The sequence below is a fragment of the Lonchura striata genome, chromosome 1 (assembly GCF_050655825.1).
Source record: "Lonchura striata isolate lonStrDom1 chromosome 1, ASM5065582v1, whole genome shotgun sequence".
In the NCBI taxonomy this organism is placed as follows: Eukaryota; Metazoa; Chordata; class Aves; order Passeriformes; family Estrildidae; genus Lonchura; species Lonchura striata.
Genome location: NC_140703.1, coordinates 43,995,144 through 44,001,419, shown reverse-complemented (window position 1 = coordinate 44,001,419; position 6,276 = coordinate 43,995,144).

Genomic DNA, 6,276 nt, shown 5'->3' with positions numbered 1-6,276 from the left:
ACTTAAAGTGATTGCTCCTCAGTTCTGTTTGTTTGGCCTACTTGTTATAACAGAAGAGGAAACAGTAAAAAATAATATTCACCCCTTTCCCACAAATTAATTACATGCTAGAAGTAGTACTTCAGGACTAGTTTATTTACAATGTAAAAAATCACCTAGCAAGAACTTCAGTGTGAATACCCTGGAAGCGCCTGATCAGAACAAACACATTGTTTTAAAAAGGATCCAGTATTCTGAGTATTTTTGTTAACTTGACTGGCATTCCTCCAGGCACCTGTAGCTTCTGTATTTTGCATGTAAAATGTTGCCACTATATCTATTTAAATAAAATATATTTCAGTGCAATCTACCCATCCATTCTGAGAATACCACATTTTTTTCACATCTTCAATCCCATTTATAACTCATGAGATCAAAGTTTTATTTTACCAAGCAAACAATGCAAAGAACCAGCAAAAAAGTAACCAGAAGTTTTATAAACCAAGCCTTAAGTGCCTAAATGCATTTTTTAGTCAAGCAGTAATTTAAAGAGTTGAAGAAGAAACATCACCTGGTAATTTGTGCTATCAGAGAGGTACAAATAGTGAAAGTTACTTTATTCCCTGTTGGAACTTCATTTTTAGGCTATATCTATAAAGCACAGCAAAAAGTACCATCTTTGTAATTAATTCAAATTTAATTTCAGGTATCAGATGATATAAACTGCGCACTCCCAAGATGATGTACATCATCCACAGCCACAGATGCTTCAAAGTGTACCTGCTTCAGCATGGGCCACCATCTCTTCCATAACCACTGCCACAGACGCTTTGAGATATGTTCTGCTGGGGACTTGGCCACGGCCACAGGTGTTTTGGGGTGTCCTGCTCTTGAATGGATTCATCCACAGGTCACAGTCCCTTCAATTCAAGTTCCCACTGGAGTTCCAGCCTGTCCAGCACAGCCATACAGACAGCAGAGATGCCTGGGCCATCTGCCAGCCCAGACACGTTCCCATTGCTGTTCCCAGGCACAGCAGAGTCAGATGATAACCAGCAAAACACTACAGCAAGCAGCAGAAGTAAAAGTCAGCCATTAATGAGCACTGGGCTCTAATATACTGTCAGGTAAGCAAGAACAGGGGCCTATCAATCAATAGCTAAATAGCAAGAAGAGCTACTAATTCAATCTTGCACATTTCACTGAAATCAGTCATTACCTCAAATCTTTTGAGCCCCCCATTAGGTGCTGAAAAGGACTGTTATCATTTAACCTCAGAGGATTCCCAGGAATTTGTGTTAGCAGAAGACTTAAATGAAAAATGTGAGATTAAAAGAAGATGGATGTACAGGCAATCACAGTGAGAAGTTCAGATATTTGAAAAAGCTGTCTCAAAGTACCAAGAGTTACTGATGGAAAACAGTTTCTTGTGATACTGGTTTTTGCCTTCTTGAGTCCTGCAGCACATTTTTTCAGTTCAGGACCAAAGTCTGATATTTCACCCGGTCTGGTTGAGGAGAATGTACTTTCCAATTACTTTGTGTCATTGCTACAGTATTGTCCCATGTGTGCCAATATTGTGTTGCTCACAATGAGCAGTGTATCAAAACCCCAAACGAGCCTGCAGCTCACAAACTGTTAATTCCCCTAAAGGTGACCCAATCTGCCAAACAAAATTATGCCCTGACCAAACTAATTCCAGTATAAATATTTTGTCTTACTATTATGGTAGATTTGAGCAGAAACAAAAGTGCATCCTCTGGAATCTAAAACATTTACAAAATGAAGACACATGGCAGCATATTGCAGCAGTGACCTAGTTCACTTGCATTTTTATAGCAACAACAGACATATCTGCAGTCTTTGCTTAAAAGACATCAGTCATAATTATTATCTGGAAAAATGAATCAGTTGAAGTGGATGAAAGCATTTTAAGACCATCAATACTGAAAGCCAGGAACCTGCTTTTAAAAAGGATCCTGTGTCTAGAGTGTTTTTGTCAACTTGACTGACATTCCTCCAGCCACCTGTAGCTTCTGCACTTCACATGTAGAATGTTGCCACTGTATCCATTAGAATAAAATACATTGCAGTGCAGTCTACTCGTCCATTCTGAGAATACTGTAGTTGCCATTACAAAAGCAAGGAACTCTATGACAGACATAATTTACAGATTTTTCAGCTGCTAATTTGCAAACAGTATTTATTGCTTTCAGAAAGATTTTGGTTTGTGCTTTGTACCAGGACTGATTAATTTTCTTGACTGTTTTTCATCAACAGAAGTAAGAACAAACAAGAACATATATGAAACCTACTAGAAACTCCATCTTATTTCAGGATACTCAATAACATTAAAATAAAATTTAGGAAAAAAAGGAAAAACTTGGCAGCCCTGTAGTTGAAGTAGACTGCTCAATGCTGCCTCCCTTGCAATGCACTGTCACAGAGTGCTAGGCTCTGAACTAATACAGTCTAAAGTTAAGAATTCTTTGCAGCTGATCTAGAAAGTTTGGCTATTTAAAAATAAAAACAATTGCATCTTTTACTAATCAGCAAACACTTTTAAAGGAAGCAAAAGGACTGCAAAGCAAACTTATAAGATTGTGAACAATGCATAGGTTGTACAGAATTATATAATTATTTTTTTCAAATAGAAAAAGAGAAGTCTGAATGTTAGAGACTGTGATGGTAGTAAAGATCAGATAGAATAAGCCAGGCTTGGCAGAGAAAACCTCATCTTGGGAATTTTTGAGTGCCTTAACTGTGGAGTTTTAATGTAGCTGTTTTTTAAAAGAAATTATGTATTTTTCTGTGTCTTCCATCAGCCCTGGCTCCCGCAGTGCTGAGGAGGCTGGGTCACAGTGGGCAGAATGTTGGTAGTGGCTGTGGCAAGGGCCAGGAGCCATGTCTTTGGGTCAGTGGGATGAGGCAGGAGGCAGAGCTCAACCTGTGGCACGTGGGCTCCATGCAGACCTCAGGACAGGGTCATTTCATTTCAAGTCCACAGCTGGGATGTTTTCTTTGTCTCTGCAGGTTTTCACCTAAGGCTGTTAAAGGAAAACATTTCACTGTCTTACATTTTTTCTCCTAGAAAACACCCACTGGGCATGAAATTCCCTAGAGGTTCATCTGAAGAATGCATATGCATATGGCTGCTATTCTGGATTTATTAATTGCAATGCAAATCCATACAGTGCATGAAATCCAGGGCAGACTTTATTAAACAGTTAAATTATTTTCCTCCAATGTTTCATTATATTGATTTTAACCCTCTTTCAATTCTCAGAAACTCATAAATCTAAGTCCATGACAAAAAGACAATACTGGTATTTTATAAAATCTATTGACAACTTCCCAAAGTCAATCTAAGTTTTGACATGGCATGTCAGACAATTTTTTATGATTCAGGTGTCTCTGCAGCAGATTATGTAATGAGACCTGGCACAGCACTCTTAATTCCTGCTTAGCTGAATCTTATTTGCCATCTTTCTATAATTATTTTAATTTTTATTTGAATAAAAAAGAATAACAGAAATATTTGAATAAAAGAGGCCGCTAATCAGATAATACAATGCACCTAATGCAAAGAAAGAGAATATGGTCTAAAGGAGACTCACAGACTTACACTGGGAATGAAACCATCTCTTGTTTTCTTTCCTTACTGTCTGCTATGATTTTTCAAGACACACCTCTCTCAGAAATGTCACTGCATAGAAAAAAAGTGCACAAAAATCATGTTCTTCAAATCAAGTGTGACACCCTCATGTCACTCAAAATGTTGAGAAAAGAGATAAAACATTAGAAGGACTGATGCAAAAAGATCTGTCAGATAAATATCAGTCATGTTTCCAAACCTCACTCTGAAATAGCTTTTTACTTTTTTAGTTTCAAGGGCATGCCAGCCTGTGAGATGACACACACTACAGCTCCTAATAAGCTTAACAATTGCACCAGACCTAATCATACTGGGTTCAGGATTTTTGTTATCAGGTTTAGTGCAAATAGAGGCCAGAAGCAATAGCAGCAAGATTTCATCATATTCCACTAACAGCATCCATCCCAAAGCAAAGAGTGTACCTGGCCACCCTGTCAGTGCAGTGTACACATTTGCATTATCCAGCTCTTCTGGACTCTGACAACATCAGCAAAAGCTGCTTGCCCCACTTATTTTTAAATAACATAATCATAATTTAATCATAATATAATCATAATTTAATAATTACATAATAATTACTTTGTTATTAGTTCTTATAATAATAACAAATAAATTTTCTTATTATATCTACTGTTTCCTCAATCTGTGTATTTGTTCAAGAAATGAAAAGTAGGAATTCTCCCCAAAATCAACACAATATTTGGTTGGCGAAAAAAGGACAAGTATTTTCCAGAATATTCTAGAAACAGAAATATAAAGTAAGCACAATTTTTATTGAATTGTCCTCTGCAGATTCTTCTAGTCCCTATGTGAAACTACTTTCTGCCTAATTTTTGATTTTTTTTTCTCAGTAAATGGCCTTCATGTCATTAATTTTCTAGTAAGTTTGCAATGAGGTCAGATTAGTATCTCATTTTTTTCACAAAAATTAACACAGCAATATGTTCACAACAGGCATGGATGAATGACTAATAGAGAGCACTAGGATCCTCCTCCTTTCCAAACGCAAGAGAAGAAACCAAAAATTAAAAAAGACTTAGTGAGCATAAGACAGCCTCAGTTTCAGTACAAGTACAAGAGAGCTAAAATCTCCTTGCAACAGCAGCAGTCATGCATGATCTGCAAAGGCCAGAATTAGGGCTCAGGCTCTTTTGAGCTGATGAAATTGTAATAATGCAAAGGCAAACCAACAGATTGAGAAGAAAATCAGGATAGTTTTAGCAATGGACACTGTAAGGTGCTGATGCTTCATGTGGCCGCTACTTCTGAAAAAAATATGGGGCTAATCCTGGTTATGTCAATATAATTTAGAACTTAATTCCTTACTTAAAAAAAAAAAAACAAAAACAACATTGCATCAAGAAACCCAGATTTGCTAACGGTCTGGATTAAGGAGATTGAGGTTTTGATCAACCTGTGTTCTTATCTCTCCCTCTACAAAGCTCAAGAGTTTACTTTGTGTTGCCATGAAGCAAGGATTAAAGCTGCCCTTGCTAGTATTTCTGCAAAACCTGTTGCATGTTCCTGTCTTTTCCTGATTAAAATACTTTCCTCTAAGCTAGCAGTGTTGCTCTAACTCCAGCATCTAAGAATATAAAAATTACATGGGATGTGAAGCAAGGTGCCATCTATTATGTCTGGAATACTGCATTTTGGGGTGGAGAATAAAAACTAATTTAAAAGTGAGATCTGTACAGAGCAAACATCAAGCCAAGTACAACATGGGAGTGACTGCTCTTGTTGTAATTTAAATTAACATTCCTTAGGAGAGAAAGACAGCTCATCAAGTATGTCAACTAGGAGAGATGACAGATGATAGTGAACTTCCATGGCACAATGGCTTACTAGCTGATGGGATGCACAGAAAACTACAGTGCTCATAAAACTTCTACTGATCAAATACTGAGTCCACAGTTTTGAATACTGACTGGAATTGGTATTTTGGATCCCCAGGTTTGCCTTTGCAGGTCTTTTCTGATGACCAGGTTTCACATGTGAATAAAAATAGTTTTCCTTCTTCAAGCTTGGTGTTGCTGGTTTTTAACTCATCCTTGTGAGTTAACCCTATGCTGGACCTGTTTTGTTTCACCTTCACCAGCTCCCCAAAGCCATTTTATCATGTCATGGATAAAATTGATCTGAGATGTTTATGTTTAGGATGTTTAGGTTGTTGACAATTCTGTTGTGAGGCTTTAATTTATAATCCTTGTGTCAATCAGTTACACACTTAACAACACAAGAACAACTCTTACCAATTAAGGACATTCCTCTAAGAGGTCAGATTGTAGCTCTGAAAGAACTGCCTTCAGGCAGTTCCTGTCGGGGCTCTGAGTGCTCTGGCAAGCCTAAACTGGTAATAACAAGCCCTGATCAACCTCACCTGTGACCTCTGTGTACATGTCTGTGTTCATTCACCCAGCAGCTCTATTTCAGCTCCTGCCTGAGCTGCAGTACAGCTGTGCTTATTCCCAGCTGTCATGACTCAGAGACTGGTTTTGCTAAAGGGACTCCAGACTGACAAAGGTGGCAGCCTTGTATCACGTCCCCTGGAGTGACATTAGACTTATGATATAGGCTTGTTTCTAAGTCGTCTCCTGCTGTTCTTTCCCAACTGGACTCCCAGGATCAGGCTCATCACCTTG